Here is a 20,764-nt window from a genome sequence, read left to right on the forward strand (position 1 = left end):
ATTTTTTGGATTCTTTTCTTTTTGTTTTTCTGGTTGGGTGTTTTTTGCTTCTTCGTATTTCAAATCTTTGACTTGATTCTTGCGATCCTCTAGTCTGCTGTTGGAACTCCGTATATTATTCTTTATTTCAGTCAGTGTATGCTTAATTTCTAGTTGGTCCTTTTTCATAACCTCGAGGATCTCACTAGATTTATCGAGGGTCTCACTAAATTTATCGGCAGTTTCTAGAAAATTCTTGAAAAACCTTATAATTGTGGTTTTGAACTCTATATCCAGTAGGTTGCTTTCCTCCATTCCTGTCATTTGTGACCTGTTTCTTTGTCTCTGCATTTTTATGCTTCCCTGTATTGATAGAGTGGCTTCCTGTGCTAGGTGTCCTATAGGGCCCAGTGGCTCAGCCTCCTCAATTACCTGAGGTGGACACTCTTGATGCACCCCTTTGTGGGCTTTGTGCACAGTCTTGTTGTAGTTAAGCCTTGATTGTTATTGGTATCAGTGGGAGGAATTTACCTCCAGGCCAATTGGCTATGAGATTCAGATGTGTCTATGGTGGGAGAACTTCTGTACTGGAGACACCCTTCTGGGGCAAGACTTGCTTCAGTGGGGCTTTGGTGCTCACTGAGTCTGCCCCCTGCATGTGTACCTTATGGATCTGAGGAGTTGTAATCTGGATGGTCCCACTCTGACCACTGGGTACACTGGCTCTTGGATCTCTAAGGTGGTGCTAATTTAGCCTCTGCCTGAGGCTACCCAGCAGGAGCTATGGAGAGATCTGCAGATTCCTCTTCTTTGTTTGGGGTTTGGAGGTGCCCAGATAAGGCCCAGCTGTGAAGCAATGCAAGCTGCTGTGGGGCCTTGGGCCTTCTTTTGGATGTTCTGGGTCTCTCTGACCCAGCTGCAGTTTGGTAGGTAATTTTAGATTGCAAAGGGCCAGGCCATTCATATGCAAAAGCCTCTGCGCACAGCTTGGGTGGGGTGAAGTCTCAGGGAATCAACAGGGCGGAGCAAACAGCTATGGCTTATCCTCAGCCCTTCCCTTAGAGGCCCTGGGTCTCAGTGTTCCGTGGTAATCACTGCAAGCACCTCTGAGAGAAAGCCGCCCTCGAGTTCTGCCTGATGCCATACAGTCCAGTTTCTCCCCGTATGAGTCTGGGTCCCCAGAGGCTCGCCCGGAACTGGAGTTCAGAGCAGTCGGGAGCTTGTGTCTCCCTCTCCACGATTGAAAAAGACAACTGTGTTCTCAGTGTGCTGGGCTGCATATCTGGTGCTTTGGCCAGGCGGGGCACGCTGTGCTCTCTGTTCCTAAAACACATAGATAGGAATGTGCTCGTGCTTCAGCCAGGTGGAGCACACTGTGCTCTCTGTTCCTAGAACACATAGATAGGAAGGTAGTCACTGTACTGATGCTGTATTGTGTCGGGAACAAATTGTGTAAACAAGGTTTTGTAACTAACTTTGTGGGTTTTGCAAATAAAAACGCTGTAACTCCTGTAGTTGGAATTGCTTCGGCAGGGTGCTGTAACTGAAGTCACTGGCCAGCTTAATAAAGGCTCCTAAATCTTGATCTGAGTCCCTGGTGGTTGTCTCCGTGGGTCGCCCTATTACATTTGGAGGCCCCAGCGAGATCCACTCCAGCCAAGTTGCCGGTGGACACCCCAGACGCCCCAGGCGAGGACACTCCAGCCTCTGTCCCAGGTCCCAGGGAGGCGGAGTGTTTTCCTCCCAAAACTGCAATCCGAAAACGACGAGCCACCTGGACCTCCAGCGGGGAGGTAAGAATCTGGTATCTGTCTGTGGAACGTTCCCTTTAGGACTCAAAAGCGGGCTGGACACAGCGGAACCTCAGAGTCCGACCGCCCAGATGCAATGGCGTCTGGGGGTCCTGGTCTGGGCAACCTTAGGTTGCATTTGTCTGGTTTGTTTTGTCTTTGTTCTTTGTTGTCTTTGTCTTTGTCAAAATGGGTGAGGGTTAGTCGTCTTCGTTGACCCCCTTACAATGTTTTCTTGAGAATTTTCAGGACTTCAAGAGATGCGGAGAGGACTACGCCACCCCCATTAATTATTCAGGCCCACTCCAAGTGAGTGAAAGGGGAGCTTGATCACCTCCCCAGAAGTCAATGACTTCCTCAGGCAAATTAATCAGGAGTCAGGTGGACTGTTTAAACTCTGGGTAAATATCTGGTAGAAGTCAAAAACTCGGACTATCTGGTGTATGAATGTAAGTGTGAGAGTCTGTGTGAAGTGAAAGCTACTTTGTGCTGTCTGGCTGTAAACATTAGAGTATTTGTTCTGTTGTTTAATTTGTTTAAAGATAGGGCAAACCCTGCTTTAGGGGGAAGACTGTAGAGAATTTTTAATTGCTTTTCCCTGATGTATAATTTTGCTGTGTTAGGTTAAAATTTTAGAAGTCTAGGGTTAATTTAAAGGTATAAGGTTGCAACCCAAAGAAGTTTAAACAAAGGCTTGTTGGGTTAAGATTAGTACATTTTCTCATGGCCTGTGTAGGGTGAGGAAGAGGGACTGCCGGATTTTTATTATGTGGTCCCAAGACCTGCGACCTGCTTGCCCTTCCTGATAGATTTACAGTAGGTCTCTGTTGGGGACAGCATCTGCTCTGACTGGGGGAGGAAGAGAGCTGAAAACTGCTCTGGAGCGGGTCTGAGATGGGGTAGTGGCAGTAGGATTTGCTAGATAGGGTAGTAAGCTCTCAGCCTGCTGAGATGGAGGAGCCCAATCACAGCAATAAATAAGAACAATACACATTGTGTAAACTGCTTTACTTTTAAGTACAAATTCTTTTCTTGTACCCTTAATATACTATAAGGCACAGGAACCTTACTCTTCCAGTACAAGAGCAGGTCATTTCTTGGAATGAATTTCTATTCATTAACTTTAGTGGGGCACAGAGGCCCCGCACTCCCAGCCCCCTTACTACACAATCATCCTATACATAGACCTGTACACAAAGGACAAAATAAAAACCAAAAGGGGTGCCTGAAAGTAGAACCCAAATCAGGCTACAATCGCTCCACTTAACCTCCACGAGAGGATGGTCTTGTCAATCTGTCATATTATTTAATTCCAGCAGCTGGATGAGACTCCCTCCTCCTCGGACGAGCCCGAGCCCTGCCCAGCTGTGCTTTCTGACACTTGTTTTTCTGTCTTTTTCTTTTCTTTTCTTTTCTTTTCTTTTCTTTTCTTTTCTTTTCTTTTCTCTTCTCTTCTCTTCTCTTCTTTCTCTCTCTCTCTCTCTCTCTCTCTCTCTCTTTCTCTCTCTCTCTCTCTCTCTCTCTCTCTCTCTCTCTCTCTCTCTCTCTCTCTTTCTCTTTCCATTTTTGGCTGAAGCAGCTCCACTTTATTTTTTTACTTTTTAATATTTTTATTGATTTCAGAGAGAAAGGGAGAAGGAGAGAGAGATAGGAACATTAATGATGAGAGAGAGAGAAAGAGAGAATATCAATGATGAGAAAGAATCAGCTGCCTCTTGCATATCCCCTACTGAGGATCGAGTCTGCAATGTTGGCCTGTGCCCTTGACAGGAATTGAACCTGAGAGCCTTAGTCTGCAGGCCGGTGTTCTGTCCACTGAGCCAAACAAGCTAGGGCCAGCTCCACTTTAGATTGACATATGTTTTTCTTCAGAAAGGTTAATGATTTAATAGGATCATGGCTAGATCTTAGTGTCCTGTAAATTCTATTGTCTCTCTGAAGTGACTTTGTGTCACTCTGTCTTAATTTATTATGTTTTATTAAAGTTCATCCTTAAAAGGATAATCTTACCCCCTTTAATTACAAATTCCTCTAGTCCCCAAATATAGACAGCACCATATGGTGTTTTTATTTACATTTATGTTATATTATATCTCATTGCTTTGTGATGAGAGTAGCCTGCAGATTTTATGTATTTAAAAAAAAGGATTATTTTTGTAAATTTTTCATGTGAATATTTAAAATATAATAGATTTTTACAGAGTCCATAAATGTCTAAATATAGTCAATTATTCAATTATATTCTTTCACATCCTTATTTACATTTTATCTGTTTAAAATATCATAATTTGATGGTTATATGTAAAATCTACCAACAGCTACCAATAAGTATCTACCAGTCTATACTTATCTACCAATAAGTGTCTGTCAATCTCTTTTATTTAATACTCTTTTCATTTTGATGTTATGCTAGTCAACATGGCCCAGAATATAAATTTTCATTTTAGTTGTCACTAATTGACTGTTAAGTAAAAACTGACAACTCATGTTGTGTTTCATATTTCTTCCATTAGCATTGCACTCTCAGTGTTCAGTAAATCTTTGATGGTCCTTTTATTTTTCACCTTTCTGATGGTTTGTCAGATTCATACTGTGGTGACTGCCTTCAGAGATAGCCTGTTGATTCATATTATTATCCCACATTAACCCAAGACCTGCAAAAGGTTGGACAGACAGATCAGTACACCTGGTATTGATTTATTTGAAGCCTTGTACAATCTTGGCAATATATCCACCACTGTGCTTGCCATTGGGCATGCTCCCCGGTGTGTCAATACATGTCTCAACTTTTGAAAGCACCCTAGCCTTCAGTGCCAGGAATTATCCAACTTGGCACAAAGGAGAATGCATGTCTTAATGCTCCATTAGTAATTAATGAAGGAAGCAAACACAGTTTCCTTTATGGAAGGCCTGCCAAGGCTCTGTTTACCTCTGTGCACCAGTGCCATTAAAATGAATGCAGCACTTGTTAGGAGGCAACAGATGTTTAGCACCAGGTAAATACACTATAACACAGGCTCTTTAAAAACTACAGTTTATGACATCGAATCAAGAAGCACTCACTGAGGTAGGAACTATGGGAGACATGTAGAAGCAACAGATGCTATCTATCCTTCACTCTCCAGGACCTTGAACTTTATAGACCAGAAAAGCAACCATGTACAGAAAATAATTTGGTAATTATAATGAGTTGATAAGCCCATTATCAATTATATATCAGAAAATTATATAGTTGAGTATGCAACCAAATGCTAGTTAGCTGATTCATTATATTGTTTAGATTTGCTGATCTATTACATCTGCAGCCAAGTCAACCAAAACGTTATGATGCTATGGATGGCATTCGTTCCATTTGTCCCAGTGTCAACCAAACACATATCTTTAAATAATTACTTTTTCTGTTAGTCTAAACAATATGTATTGAGCTTATATCAAGCCCTGGACTATGTGTTAGGGGGTCAATGATGAACCAGATTAATGTGAGCCCTGCTCTCATAGTGTTTAGTCTAAAGGGGATATGCAAAGAGACAAACACTTAAAATGCAGAGTTGTGATGCACTTATAATACATAACATAAAAATAACTGGAATACAGCAAGATGTCACAGGTGTGTGGAGGAGAAACATCTAAACCAGATCTAAGACATGGAGGACTTCCTCCAAGAAGCAACATAGTGATGATTATATTAGGTGCCATAGAAGATAAAAATGTGAAAGACATGGTTCCTACTCTCTAGTTGGTTCTTCATTCTCATTGGTTACTCCAGGCTAACAAAATAAGCCAATGGTATGTGATAAAACATATTCTCCAATATAACTCATTATGGTATAGACTATAAATGATGTAGAAATTTAGGAAGCAAGGATCCTGCCAGGGAAGAGGTGACACGAATTGAATCAGGAAAGACAGAATCCATGCTTACAGGTGGCAAAGGAAAAACCACACTGAGGGCCCAGAGGTGGGTGTGGGCACAAAATGTCTGAACATCGGTGTCGAGCACTGCTGGGGATGGGAGGAGCTGGACAGGAAGGGAGAAGGCCAATGCCAAGCCAAAAAGTATGAATTTATATAGTGGTAGACATCAACCAAAGCTCCCTGGGCAAGAGAGCGATGTGTAGAACATTAATTTAGCAGCAGTTTAAAGTCCTTGTTCCCATCTAGGGGTGTACATCAGAATCACTTGCAGAGTTTTGTTTTGTTTTTAAACCCCTGTAAACCTGCTCAAAACCAATGTGTCCAGGTGTTCTTCTGAAGACCACTTATGCAAAGGGATGTTGGAGGAAAGTTAGGAAAACCTGCCATAAGGCTATTGCTGAAACTCAGGGACAAAGAAACAAGGATTGGGGTTAGGGTGGTCACAACATGAGTAGAAATATTAGAGATTTCAAACAGTGCACAAGGGAGAAATGAGTTAAGAGTCCCAGAGGTCTCAAGGTTTAGAGGCTCTCTGATTTGGGAAAATAATGCCATTGGTAAAGATAAGATCTTTCACTACGTCTTTAAAATTATGTCAGAATTAATTAATTCTACCCTGTGATGATGCATTATCTGTTTCCATCACAGCCATGGCACTCCAAAAATGTCTCCAGAATAAACAGAAAATATTTAATTCTTGCCAAATAAGTATTAAGCCCAGTTTTGTTTATATAAATTTGCTTCATTTAATAAAATTGGTACCAGGCAGCTGTTTATTTCTAAGCTCTAGATATCAAATTATTGATGGGTTTTCTTTGCATTGTTTTGGCAATAAAGTGCCAGTCAGCTCTCATATTCAGAGGCAATGCAGGGCAGGGAGTGAGGAAGAAAGGGAAGGAGACCTGAGTTGGTCTGATCTGGGTCAGGGCTTTTAAATCTCTTTCTTGGCCTGTGTTGGGACACTTCCTAGAAATTTACTGAGGCTCTTTTCCACATCTTGGAAAATAGCTTTCAGCCCTTTTCTATGTTGCCATGCCCTGCTTTGTGCCTAGATTCTTGCTCCTCTGTATGATGATCCAGGTGGATGGTTGAGCTTGGTTTCAGTTGGCTATCTGGTCAACCTCTGCTCCACTCATGAACTTGTTAGATCTCCACCTGGCAGCTCACAGCAAGACTCCAATGGACTACCAACTGGGGTTCAGTACTTCCAATACTACCTTGTTCAGAAAGGGGCCCAACTTTTTAATTAAAAATTCCTTTTAGTTTCAAATCCATTTTCCTACCTTAGTAACTTTGAAGATCAGTTGCCAGTATATAGTAAATGCAAATATGAAATTGAATACATACTGATGCCCCAAATTTTATAATTTTGTTGTACTGGTTGGGTTTTATTTAGCTGTTTGTTTGTAGAATAAATCTCTGATATAACAACACCTTATCTTGATGTCATTTTACTTCCCCCCCCCACAAAAAAAATGTACTGCATAAAAAACAAAATCAAGTGAACTGAGGTTTCCAATTAAAGTAATATCTCACTTATTTCCTCGCTAGGGAAGATGATTTTTCATAAAGAATCCAGATCACTGACACATCCTCTGAAATATCAATATTCATTTATTTAACCACATTAAAGGACATTTTTCACTATGAATTTTAGATAAATAAGCAGTGGCTTTGGAATATGACCTTTCCTCTTCTTAATAGTGCTATAGCGGTGTGTTCTCACTGAGCATTAAACTGCATTCAGTGGCACAACTACATTAAATAGTCCAGGCTTCTATGGCTTTTAAAGTTTGTTGTCTCTTCCTCCCTTGTAAGTTACTAATGTTAACCATCCCAAGTCCTTTCCATAGTGAAGTACAGTCCATACATGAATAAACTGAGAGTGGGCTTGGACCCTGCAAGTCAAGTCTTCTAATTTGCTTTACTGCAGACACGAATTACAATGCAGATTCTGAGTGAACAGCTGAGGGGTGGGGCTTGAGGGTCTGCATTGCTAACAAGCTCCCAGATTATGCTAATGCTATTGGTTCACAAACTACTTTCAGTAGCAAAGGGCTGGAAACCTAGAGAGCCAGACTTCCTCATCTATACTAATAAAAGGGTAATGTGCTAATTAGACCAGATAGACCGGATATCTGCTGGACGTCCTTCAGGAGAAAGCCACAGTGGTGGCCGGCCGAGGCAAAGGCAGTTAGGGGCAATCAGGCAGGCAGGCATGTGAGTGTTTAGGAGTCAGCGGTCCCGAATTGCTAGAGGGATGTCGAAGGGGTTCCCGAATTGAAGAGGATGCAGGCCAAGCTGAGGGACGAATTTCATGTACCAGGCCAGGCTGGGGGATGAATTTCATGCACTATAATATATAGTATTATATATAAGATTAAATTAGCTCTGAGAGAGATCTTGCAGTGACCATCTAGGTTCATCGAGTCTGTGACATCCAGTGTGGCTGCTGAGAGCCTTTTTAAAACCACCTCACACCTGTTAGAATGCCCATTATCAACAAGAGAAATAATAGTATATGTTGGAGAGGTTGTAGAGAAAAAGGAACCCTCATTCACTGCTGTTGGGAATGAAAACTGGCATAGCCACTGTGGAAAACAGAATGGAAATTTCTCAAAAAATTAACAATAGAATTACCATATGACCCAGCAACCCCCCTTCTGAGTATCTACCCCCAAAATATGAAAACATTTATTTGAAATTATATATGCACCCCTAAGTTCATTACAGCTTTATTCATGGTAGCCAAGATACGGAAACAATCAAAATGTCCTTCAACAGAGGATTGTATAAAGAAAATATGGTACATATACACAACGGAATACTACTCAGTCCTAAGAAAGGAAGACATAGCACCATTTGCGACAACATGGATGGATCTTGAGAATAGCATACTAAGCTAAATAAGCCAGACAGAAAAAGTCAAGAACCATATGATTTCACTCACATGTGGGATATAAAACTGGAAGCAACAAATGAACAAACAAGATGAACAAAAACTCATAAACACAGACAACAGTGTAGTGGTTACCAGAGGAAGAGTGGTGGAGAGGAAGCAGGAATGGATAAAGGGGGTCAAAAACATGGTGACAGAGAGATTTGACTTTTGGTGGTAAACACAAGGCAATATACAAATAATGTATCATGTAATAGAACAATTGAAACCTACATAATTTCATTAACTAATATCATCCCAGTTAAATAAATAAATAAATAAATAAATAAATAAATAAATAAATAGCTGATGCAAAAAGAAAAAGAAAAAAATACCACCAAGGTATCAGATAAGGAAAACTATAGCCAAGTCAAAGTTCTTTTGTTTAAGGTTTACTCTAATTGAAGAGGCACTTGAACATTTCACAAGAAAAGGATCCCACTACAAGCACCCTGTCTCATTCAAACCAATTCCGTGGGACCTGGGGGTACATACCTCCCTCGGGAAGGCAATCTCTCACGGCACAAGTGATGTTATTTACGATAATGCAAGAGCCCCTCCCGGCTGGGGCTGGTGGAGATGGTTTTGATAGAAGGTTGGTCGGAAAGAAAGAAAATAAATGGAGCCAATACCACTTCCCTCCTTTTTGTAATATGGTTTCCAAAGTTTCAAAGTACTTTTATAGCCTTATTAAAAAATGTTTTAATGAGGTCAGTAGGACAAGAATTACCACTCACAGTTGTAAGTGGAAAGTGAGTGCTGGGATTGGGTTACTTGCCTAAAGCCACTCAGCAACCTGGTGAGGCCGGGGACCCCAGCACTGCTTCCCTCTACGATGGTACCCGGAGAGCCCCACAGGTGGTGTGAAGCCCATCCTCAGCCTCTCCACTGGGTTTCCACCTTCCAGTGATTAGATTAGCTCTAGCTCTGGAGCGATCATTGGTAGAATGACCTGTCAGATTTCCTAGCTCACTCAGGATCTAGAATGTCAGTGACATGGGGGTGGGCCAACACCCACTCAAGCCAGGCACCAGTGGGATGGACATGACGCTGAGATGGGGAGCTAGCCGCGGTTCTCTCTGCTGTGGTTCCTTTGTGACTGAGTGCCAGCCTCATGCCAGAAGGTTTTGAGCAGCGATTTTCAACCTTTTCCATCTCATGGCACACATAAACTAATGACTAAAGTTCTGCAGCACACCAAAAACATATTCTAGTTTTTGCCAATCTGACAATATAAATAGGTATAATTTAGACTCATTCACACCGGACAGCTATGGTTGTGTTGGCTGTTGTCATTTATTTGACAATCTAAGGGAAAAGAGATCAGCACCCCCGACTAAATAGTCAGGTATTGCATGTTTTAAAAATTCTTGCAGCTCGCCAGTTGAAAATAGCCGGTTTCGAGCATCCAGACACAGCCCCTGCCCTGCACACTCCACTTCACAGTCTGGTAACACCCTGAGCAGCTCGCAGCCAGCAGTCTCATCCATACCCCACCCCTGCCCGTGGCCCCACTGGGGCTGCCCGTGGAACCACGCAACTGGGCATCAGGGCTGGGCAATAAAGGAGAATTGTGATGGGGCAGCCTGGTGCCAAGGAGCCAGGCACCCACCTCATAAAAAGGAACTCCATGAGGAGAGTCTGGCAGGGAGTGGGCACACTCTCCTGAATACCAGCTATTCAGCTGAAGGGAAGGGATCCAGCAGTTACCACAAACAGCAGACGCTAAAAATACACTGTGGTCTCTGCCTTCATTCCTCCGGCACGCCTCGATACATCATTTATAAAGCAATGACCTGTTTTCCTTTTGTTAACGTCTGGGAGACTGAAGCAGTTGGGTTATTCTAACTAATGCTGCCCCCTTTGGTTTTTCCCTGGGGACTCCTGACAGCCTGAGGAAACAAGGAAAGAAAGTGGGGAGACGGAGGGGAGACTGCAGTGGGCAGATGAGGAGTCTGACGTCTGGTGCAGAGGCTGCGGAGTGGGGATGAGAGAGGCTGAGGCAGGACGTGGTCAGTGTGCAGCACGTGGGTGGGCGCGAGGGGACGATGAGAAACCCCAAGTCCCAGGAAGTCCTGAGGGCCTTACTGAAGCAGGTCTGGCTGGCCCCGAAAGTTTTGTTTTTTTCCATGACTTGAGGTAAACACATACACTTCCACAGAAAGTGGCTCTCTCCTCAAAGGTCAGAGGACCAATCTGTCACCTGCACAATCCATGCCTTGGGTTTCTCCTTCCCAGTACAGCTGTCTGCCTGGAGCAAAGAGGCAGGAGAAGGGGCTGGAGCAAGACAAACAAATGAGCCCCTGCTCGTGAGCCCTTGCTGGAAGACATGGTCAACTGAAGGGTGGGATTTTAACATCGTAGATGTCTAATATCCTTCCTTCAACCCAAGTCATTTAAATGAGCTAAAAAGAAGAAACAAAAAGAATTCGTCGTTTTTGTACGTGTCCATCTTCAAATTCAACTCTGTATTAAGACCTTTTTTTGCTTTGAAAACTTCTGGTGAGAAATATGAGTCTCCCACAATTCAGAGTTCTGGAAAGCAACTACATTTTCATTTACTGAGGACCCACAGACAAGAGATAACCCTTATACACAGACCCTCTTATAGCTGCCTGGTGCTAGGGACCTCAGTTCAAGTCCACACTCTGCCACGCACCTGACAGCATCCCAATCTCTTTGGAGCTCAACGTTTTTCTTTATAACTTGGAGATAGTCGGCTTGTGAAAGGATCGAGTAAGATTATACGTACAATGCTCAGCTCAGCTCCTGGTATGTATATCGTAAGAACTCCACAAATGTGAGCTGCTTTTATTATCCAATCCACATTTCCTCACAGCACAATGGATAGAGCCCAGATGAGTGATCCTATGTATTCTTCATTCTGTGCCCACAGTTGCCGGGGTCCAACCCCAGTAGGTCCAGGGGTTCCCAAAGGCGTAGACGGAGTCGGCGAAGAAGGAAGGACACAGAGACAATGTTCAGTTGATCAGCAGCCTAGCCAGGATCTCCAGATCAGTATCTCCAGCCAAGTTCTGGTCTGGATCTCCAGAGAGGTTCTGCTTAGGATCTCCAGCCAGGTTCTGTGTCCATGTTCCCTTGCTAGGTTCTCCAGCCAGGTTCTGTAGACATGTTCCCTCACTAGGTTCTCCAGCCAGGTTCTGTCCAGGTTCTCCAGCCAGGTTCAGTCACCAGGTTCTAGTCAGGTTCTCTTGCCAATTTCTGTAGTCAGGTTCAGTCCAAGATCTTTTGCCATGTTCTCTCGCTAGGTTCTGTCTCTAGGTTCTGAGGCCAGTTTCTGTCCAGGATCTTTTGCCATGTTCTCTCCAGCGAAGTTCTTCTGTCTCTAGAGAACGTTCTGTGTAGGTTCTGTGCCTCCTGGTTCTGTCTTCTAAGTTCTGTGTTCTAAGTTCTGTGTTGTTACTGTCTTGTTACATCTGTATTTATACCAGTTGATTCAATCCTATCAATCTCTATTCCAAAGGTTAGGGCGTTTCTTATCTCCATTCCAGGGAGTAAAGATTATGTAGCGTAAGCATGATTGTTCATAGTTAAAGTGATTAATTACCCACCTGGCACTTAGTTAAGAGGTTTTTTCCCTCCCTAACTTCAGGGGAAAATCCCTACCTGGGGAAACAACCTTTCTCAGAGAGGAGACCCTGGTTAAAACACATAGTGCCAAGAAGGTGAGAAAACATTTTAAGAACAGTATGCCATATATGCCAGGTCCTTTGAAACAGCAAGCATGGACCGGCTCCCAGCACACAGTCCTGTGTTTGGGGCAGTGAACCACAGGGGCTCAAGAGAGCTGAGCTTTGTATGAGCAGTAGTATCTCCTCAACACAAAATAACTGAATTAATCATTGCACTCATCCTACCCATGTTTTTAAAGGGAAGGCATCTCCCATCCTCACCAGGTGGCATAACCCCTCTCTCAAGGATCTGCCGTCCACTTACAAGGTCTAAGCACACCCACATGGACTCATATCTGATGGAGGTACCAGTTCAGTGGAAGAGACCCCAGGAGCACTAAGGGGACAGAAGTACGTGTCCTGGATGAGAAAAAGAACATAAGGTGGCTTCCAATTAGAGATGATGTTGTGGCCTTGACTCTCCTCCTCCCTGGTAACAGAACTTAGTTGACGCTGTTTAGAATGGTGAGCACTTGTGTTGCAATATCCACATTCTCTAAACCCATGACAAGTGACCCCAAAGCACACAGCGTTTGGTAATTGAGAAAAACAAAGGAATGATTCTATCTGTGCTGCATTGGCTTGTTCACAGGGAAGGGGGCTGCTCCGGACTCCTAATGCTGAGTGCAGCCTGGTCTGGCACAGGGTCTTCCCAACGCCCGCATCACCGGCAGCCACACGGCACTTCGCCGGCCCATCCTATATGTGCAGGAGAGGTCTGAACTGAGTTGAGCCTGCTGGCAGGGGAGCAAAATAAAACTCATTGTTCAGATATTTTGTCTTGAAAGGCATTTGTTTTCATTACTTCTCTTTCTTCTGCTTCCCCCTCATACCAGGATCTGAAAAGCTCAGGGTCCTTGGGGACCAAAGGCAACATTATCATCATCTACTCGGAGGCACGCAAACGGCGAAGGCAGAGACAGCGCGGAGTGCGCTGCGTTTGTAGCTTGCCCATCTACATATGGTCCCAATTTAGGATCACAAGCAGAGTTGTTTATTTTAGAAAAGCTTTTTAGTTCACTTTTAAGGTATTTTGCTTAGGCATTGCTTGCTTTTCCAAAATAAGAAAATGTGTATTTTTTTCCCCAAAAATGGTGTTTGTTTTGGCTGTTTACTCATTTGCAAAAGTTCAAATTTTATTCTGTGAATTTAACTGATGTTCCTGCAGCCACCGCAAGCCCAGCCCCTCCCCAACACATACACACAGCCCTCCCCCCCCCGCCCCAAATTAAAATAAAATACATTGATTTGAAAATGCGGCATTTTTAGGATGGCTGTGAATTTCGTAGGTTTTGAAAAAATAATTTTAATAGCTAATTTGCACCGGCACTTTCAGCCCCTTCGTGTGACTTTATTGGATGCCTGAAACAAAGCTTCTATTTGGCAATTTATTACGAAGGCCACGTCCGCTTTTGTATTGAGGTTAAGGACCATTCGGGGTCCTTTAAAAACTTTATTCTGTGATTCTTGATGAAATTATGACTAAAATGGGAGTCAGAGGGAGTTATCAATTACTGTTAAAAAAATAATGGGACATAGAACAAAATTTTGGTGGGGGTTGGGATTAGGTGAGCTCATGGACAAAACTGTGGAAACGTCAAATTATAAACTTGAACCCTCTGTCACCTAGTTCAGTTATTTAAAGCCCCCAGCTATATCCTCCTTTCTGAAACTTTACTCATGGACGGTGTCCTCTGTCCGGAGCCTGCGCCCCACGTCTCTGTTCTCATAGACGCGGCCAGTCCAGCGTGTCTTTCCTTTGGTGAGGTTCTCTCCCAACAGGATAGGGAGGACTAATATGTGTACTCTGTTCCCGTATACTATCTATATTTGCCTTTTAGAAAATCTCTGGTATAGTGATTTTATTTTTAAATTACAGATTACATTCAGTATTCTTTTGTATGGGTTTCTGCTGTGCAGCATGATGGTTAGATAATCCTACGCTGCACAAACTGTGGAATAACTCTTTTAACGTAAAGTAGTGACTTCACTACCAGGAAGTCCAGGCCCCCTGGTGCGCCTGCTAAGGAGAGGAGCAGGATATGCCAAGTTCTCAGATCAGGAGGCGGGGCCATGGCATTGAGGCTCCTGTAGGTGGCAGAGGCCAATGTCAGTGGGACATCAGAGCCCAAACCAGAGCCACGTAAATGGATTAGTGAAGAAGTGTCCAAGGAGACAGCTTCCAACACAAAAGAAAATAATACAGGAGACGCGCAGACGCCTAGGAAACTGGGACGAAATGAAGGGGTGAGCGAAGAGATGACTTCGACACCAAGCATGATAATGGCAGAGGTCTCTGCCCAGACTCAAGGCCCTTCAGTGGTTTCTGTGAAGGCTGACCTCTCCCAGCCAGCCTGGGCTTCCCAGGGGACACAGGCTGCAGAGGAGGAGGTGTGCCTAAGGGGCAGCGGAGGCCCTGATGGGCCCATTCTGGACAGTGGAGGAGGGAGGTGGCAGGGCCTGGCAGAGCAGTGCCAGCCCAGAGCCCCCCATCTATCAACTGGCTTGGTGTCCTTTCCTATCTCAGGTTCTTCCCTGGCAGGGGAGCAGCACCCTGGCCCGTACTGGGAGTACATAGCTCGGGGATGCAATGATTTCACCTGGCAGTCCCCTCCACCCTTCTGTAGATTAAGACAAGGGACTGGATGTGGGTCAGGGATGGCCTTCTGGGCCGTCTCACGTGGCCTTCAAATTCCTACCTGCATCAATTATCGGCCCCCGACTTCCCCTTTCTCCATCCAAAGCTGCTGGAAATAAGGACATGTCTGTTATAAATAGCTAGCATAAACATTTGTTTTGGACAAACAGTAATATTGTAGGACATTCTTTTCTGTTTCTGAGTTGCTAGCAGTTATTACCTTTCTTCTTCTGTTTTGAATTCCAGACTCAGGAGGGGAGGGCAGGTGGTGTTTGGGGCAAGGGGTTTGCTCAGACTAATTCCTCTGCAAATTTCTGGTTTGGTTTTCTAGCTTTCCCATCCCACACAAATATTCCCAACTCCTTCCTGTCATAGGTACCCATGTAATCTCTGCCTGGGATTTCTTTTTAATGGCTTCAACCTCCCCACCCATCTACAACCAAAATTTCAACTAGAACTACAGATGAGAAATAATGGTTGCCTGAGTAAATTTCACAGCCTCTCCGTGAAATATACAAATATAATGTGAGTACAGCACAGAGAATATAGTCAATAATGTTGTAATAACTATGTATGATGGCAGATGGGTACTAGACTTCTTGGGGGGATAGAATCACTTCATTATAAGTTATATGAATGTCTAACCACTATGTCATACACCTGAAACTAATACAGTTGAATGTCAACTGTAATTGAAAAGTAATTTAAAAAATTTTTTAAATCAATAAATAACCAAATAAGAGATTGAGAGAGAAAGAGAGGGGGAAATATAATGTGAGCCACATAGGTAAATTTGGTTTTTGTTTTGTTTTTCATTACAGTTAACATAGAATATTACATTAGTTTCAGGTGTACACCCCAGTAATTAGACATTATATAACATACTCAGTGATCTCCCCAATTAATCTTGTACCCATCTGACATCTAAAATATAGTTATTAGAATATTATTGACTATTTCCCCTATGCTGTACTTTACATCCCATGACTATTCTGTAACAACTAATTTGTACTTCTTAATCCCTTTACCTTTGTCACCCAACCCCCAACTCCCCTCCCATCTGGCAATCTTCAAAATGTTCTCTGTATCTGAGAGTCTGTTTCTGTTCTGCTTGTTCATTTATTTTGTGTTTTTAAAATTCAATTGTTGATAGATATGTATTTAATGCCATTTTATTGCTCATATATTTAATCTAGTTTTTTCTTCTTCTTAAAGAAGACCCTTTAACATTTTATATGATGCTGGCTTGGTGGTAATGAGCTCCTTAGCTTCAATTCTAATGATAGCTTTATTGAATAGAGTAATCTTGGTTGTAGATCCTTGCTTTTCATCACTTTCAATATTTCTTGCCACTCCCTTCTGGCCTTCAAAGTTTCTATTGAGAAATCAGCTGACAGTTTTATAGGAGCTCCCTGGTAGGTAACTAACCGCTTTTAAGATTCTCTCTTTGTCTTTAACCTTTTGCATTTTAATTATGATGTATCTTGGTATGGGCTTTTGGGGATTCATCTTGTTTGAGACTCTCTGTGCTTCCTGGACTTGTATCTCTCTTTCCTTCACTAATCTAGAGAAGTTTTCCATCATTATTTTTCAAATAGGTTTTCAATTTATTGCTCTCGCTCTCTTCTCCTTCAGGCACCCCCATGATGCAAATGTTGGTATGCTTAAAGTTGTCCCAGAGGCTCATTAAACTATCCTTATTTATTTTTTAATTCTTTTTTCTTTTTGCTATTTTGATTGGGTGTCTTTTATTTCCTTATATTCCAAATCACTGTTTTGATTCTAGGTTGTTGATTCCCTATAAATTATTCTTTTTGTTGTTGTTGTTAATCCTCACCCAAGGATATTTTTCCATTGCTTGTAGATAGAATGGAAGGGAGGGGAGAAGGAGGAGAGAGAGAAACATCAATGTGAGAGAGACACATCGATTGGTTGCCCCTCACATGTGCCCCAACTGGGCCAGGGATCGAACATGAAACCGAGAGGTACCTGCCCTTGACTAGGAATCAAACCTGTGACCCTTCAGTGCACGGGCTGACTCTCTAACCACTGAGTGCACTGGCCAGGGCAATGTAAATTCTTTATTTCAGTTGGTGTATCCTTCATTTCTGTCTGGTTCTTTTTATGGTTTTCATGTTCCTGTTAACGCTGTTGAAGTTCTAAGTTCATCCGCTCTTCCCCTAAGTTCACTGAGCTTCCTTATAACCAGTGTTTGAACTCTGCATCTACAAGATCATCTCCATTTTGCTTAGTTCTTTTTCTGGAGTTTTGTTCTGTTCTTTCATTTGGGATGTTTCTCTGGCTCCTCCTTTTGGCTGCCTCCCTGTACGCGGTGGAACCTCTCCATCTCCCCAACTTGACAGGGTGGCCTAATGCAGCATGTGTCCTGGAAGGTCCAGTGGCATAGCCTCCCCAGTCACCCACGCCGGGCACTCCCGGTGGGCTTGGTACACCCTCCTGTTGCAGCTGAGCCTTCATTGCTGCTCAACGACAACAATGGGTGGGATTTTCCCCCAGGCCCACTGGCAGCCCTGAGGACTGGCTGCAACCACAGCGGGGGATCAGCTGTGCAGGGGCCCACTCCTCAGAGCAGGCCTTCCTTCAGCAGGGCTCTGCTGCCGCTGAGTCTGCTCCTTAAGCGATGGGATTGCTTATGACACCCTGGCTGCCCCCAACCACCAGTTCAGTGAAATTAAAACAAAGAATTTATATTATTTACTCCCCTATATTTAAATTATTCTAATTTTAACATGCAATCAATATTAAAAAATGAATGATGAGATACTTCATATTCTTTTTTTTTTCTTTGTATTGCCTTCAAAACCTGATGTGTAGATTACACGTAGAGCCCATCGGCCACATTTCAAGTGTCCAGTGGCCACGTGTGGCTGGCCTCCCTATGGGACAGCCCAAGTACATGGAGGAGGCTTGGCCCAGTGGGCGGGAGTGCAGGCTCTGCCGTCTGAGCGCTGGAGTTTGAATCTTGGCTCCAGCATACTAGCTGTATGACGTCATCTATAAAACGAGGGTATGAGTAATGCCAATCTTAAGGGGTTGGTATGAGGACAGATAAAATAACATAGCCCTTGGAAGGCTTTCTGCGGGAATCTGGCAAACATTCAATGGCAGCCAGTTTACAATGCACAAGCTTCCTACTTATGCGATCCTGGACAAGTTGTCTGGCCTCTTTGACTATTAGTTTCCTTCTCTGTAAGACGGGGTGATAATAATACCTCCTTGAGAGGATTAACTGGTACAAACGTAGCACTTACTACATGTTCATTTTTTCCCCCTTGGATTCAGGTGTCAATAAACAGAGAAATAGCCAAAGGGCCCGCAGAGCGGGAACAGAGGTAAACGGCCCTGGATAGTTGGCAAACAGGGTGGTCACGAGGTAGTGACACTGCAGGCAGCCTCCAGAGGGCTCCAACCCACCGCGGGCAGTGTGGGGAGTGGTGTGCCCACGGGGTGTGCTTCTCGGATAGCTCCTTTATTAGAAGCTGTACAACAGCAAGCAGGTTCACTGTCTCACAGGCTGATGGAGGATGTATCTGCATCTTATATGGTATATCCCAACATACGCCTAATTCAACAGACAGCCGGTCAGTGTTTTAAAGCTACAGCAATGCCTCAGCTCCCTTGGTGTTACGTAGAAGAAAAACAAATAAGCTATTTGTTTATTATACAATTCAACATCTCTAATGGTAATGGCCTTGACCGCTTTCCTACTTAGAGGTTTGGTTTTTTCATATTTAATGGCTTATACAAGATTTTGAGAAGGAAAACTTAAAAATGTTAATTAAAACCACATCCTAAATATCTTTCGGCTCCTCTGCATATTTGTTTATTTTTTTTTCTTACGGTTGATTTGTTCAGAGTTTTGGAATTACCGAGGAAGAGCTTGTGAAGATGTCTGAAATCCAGGATTCCAGCAGGGAGGGGCACACGAGCCATGGGATTGCTTATGACATCCCGGCTGCCCCCAGCCACCAGCTCGGACCCTTCCCGCTGCGCTTCCGGGAGATGCTGCTAACCTCTCTGGAGGGTTCTATGCCCCTTCGCGCTACAATGCTCCAGAAGGCTGGGCTCCGGAGGCCAGTAAAACTGCCATGAAAGCAACATGCATTTGGTGGGCTCTGACATGCGGAGAGAATAGACATCTGTATGTTTGTAATGTCTGTTTTAGATACATAGAACTGGGTATTTAAATTAGCGTATCTGTGACTTTAATGACATTAAGATTTACCTTCAAATGAAAACTCTCAAAATTCAAAACAACAAACAAACAAAACAAAAAACAACATGCATTTTAGGATGACATGGAGGGTTCAGCCATTTCTCCCTCCAATGGGAAGGGAAATTTTGATAAGACACAAAACACTGCTTGGTTTTGCCTCAAGGGACTTACACCCTCATAGCTCTGACTCCTCACTTCTCCACAGGAATTCAATAAAATGGCATGTGACAATACAAAACAAAACAAACAGCAAAGCGCCCTCCACTAAACTAGATCTATCCCTACCCCATGTTACCTTCTAAAAAGTGGCAGAAACCTGGCGTTTTTTGTTGTTGTTAAATACAGGAGTTAACGCTAATGTGACTGTTTAAATGAAGAGAACTGAGTAAAGATGTTGTCCTACCAAATTGGAAATAAAATTAATTTCTTGAGACTATGTATAGAAATGATTCGTGTTATTTTAATGATTTCAGAGCATTAGGCACATTTTGGGGGAAAGTGTTCCTGATGAATACATGTACTTTTAATTCATTTCAAAGCAGTGATTTAAAATGACTTGGGGAAGGTAGGAGGGGCATAACCGCTAATATATTACTTAAACCTTGACATTTTTTTTCATCCAGAAACCCCATAGGGTCTTACTCATTTGATGTCCATTCCCCGTTTGAGAGACGGAGAAGGACTATGAGAGGAAGAAGATTCTGTGAGACCAAAATCGGAGACACACAGAGAGGCTGGCTCCCTTAGGCATCGCTGGCCCAGACCAGAGTGGGGAGGATGACTGGTATCAGTGCCCATGATCACGCACTTGATTAAACCATGGCTTCCTTACCTCTCCGGGTCCCATCCGTGTTCTGCACGTGGAGCAGATACTCGATACATATTTGTCCATAGAATGGCCTCCATTCGTGCAACTGGAGATGACTAAATGGTTCTCGGCAGGACACATGGTATTTATACACATGAAAGAATCTAGCGGAACATGCATGACTAGGACTTTTGGGATTACTGTTCCCAGAGGTGGATTTACAGCAACGTGAATGATGCTTAAGATTCAAGGCCCCTCATTTGCATAGACTGCTTCCAAGGCCCTGGACCTAATTCTGCATTTGTAATTTTGTATTCTTCTTCTTAAAGAGAGTTTCCAAATTGCCTAAGCCTCTGGCCTCACAAAACTTGGATCTGCTCTGGGCTGTTCTGAAAAGCCACCTATAAATGCAATCTTGGATTTTTCTTCTGTCATTATTTTAACTCCTACTCATCCAAAGCAAATATAAATCAACTAGCTCGGTAACCACAGACCAATTAGGCCTGCACTCCCTAACTTCTAAGAATGAAAGGTGATTGGATAGGATTCCTCGGGTCCCAAATGGAAGAGATGTTGAAGAGTGAGGCCCGGCAGGAAAGAGGAGGCAAATGGTCTGACCCTGGCCCTGGCCTGACTGCACTAGCAACAGCTGGCCTATGACTTCAGCGAGGAACTTCCCCTCTGGGCCCACAGTCTTCTCTCCGGGGAAAGGAGGCAGGTAGGCAAGAAGCTCTCCACGGTGCCATCTTGTCCGTGATTCCAACACC

At 43.4% G+C, this 20,764-nt stretch overlaps 1 protein-coding gene and 1 long non-coding RNA gene across 3 annotated transcripts in view; one reads left to right on the top strand and one right to left on the bottom strand.

Annotated features, from left to right (window-relative positions):
* The window catches only part of LOC118649460 (neuroendocrine protein 7B2), a 65,275-nt gene that overhangs the window by 19,821 nt on the left and 24,690 nt on the right, over positions 1 to 20,764 (bottom strand). The gene's annotated exons all lie outside the window — the stretch shown is intronic.
* LOC118649466 lies at positions 1,507 to 19,629 on the top strand. Its single transcript, XR_004965663.1, has 2 exons — positions 1,507 to 1,772; positions 18,829 to 19,629. It is a non-coding gene; the product is annotated as an uncharacterized LOC118649466 (long non-coding RNA).

The sequence above is a fragment of the Myotis myotis genome, unplaced genomic scaffold (assembly GCF_014108235.1).
Source record: "Myotis myotis isolate mMyoMyo1 unplaced genomic scaffold, mMyoMyo1.p scaffold_m19_p_1, whole genome shotgun sequence".
Taxonomy (NCBI): domain Eukaryota; kingdom Metazoa; phylum Chordata; class Mammalia; order Chiroptera; family Vespertilionidae; genus Myotis; species Myotis myotis.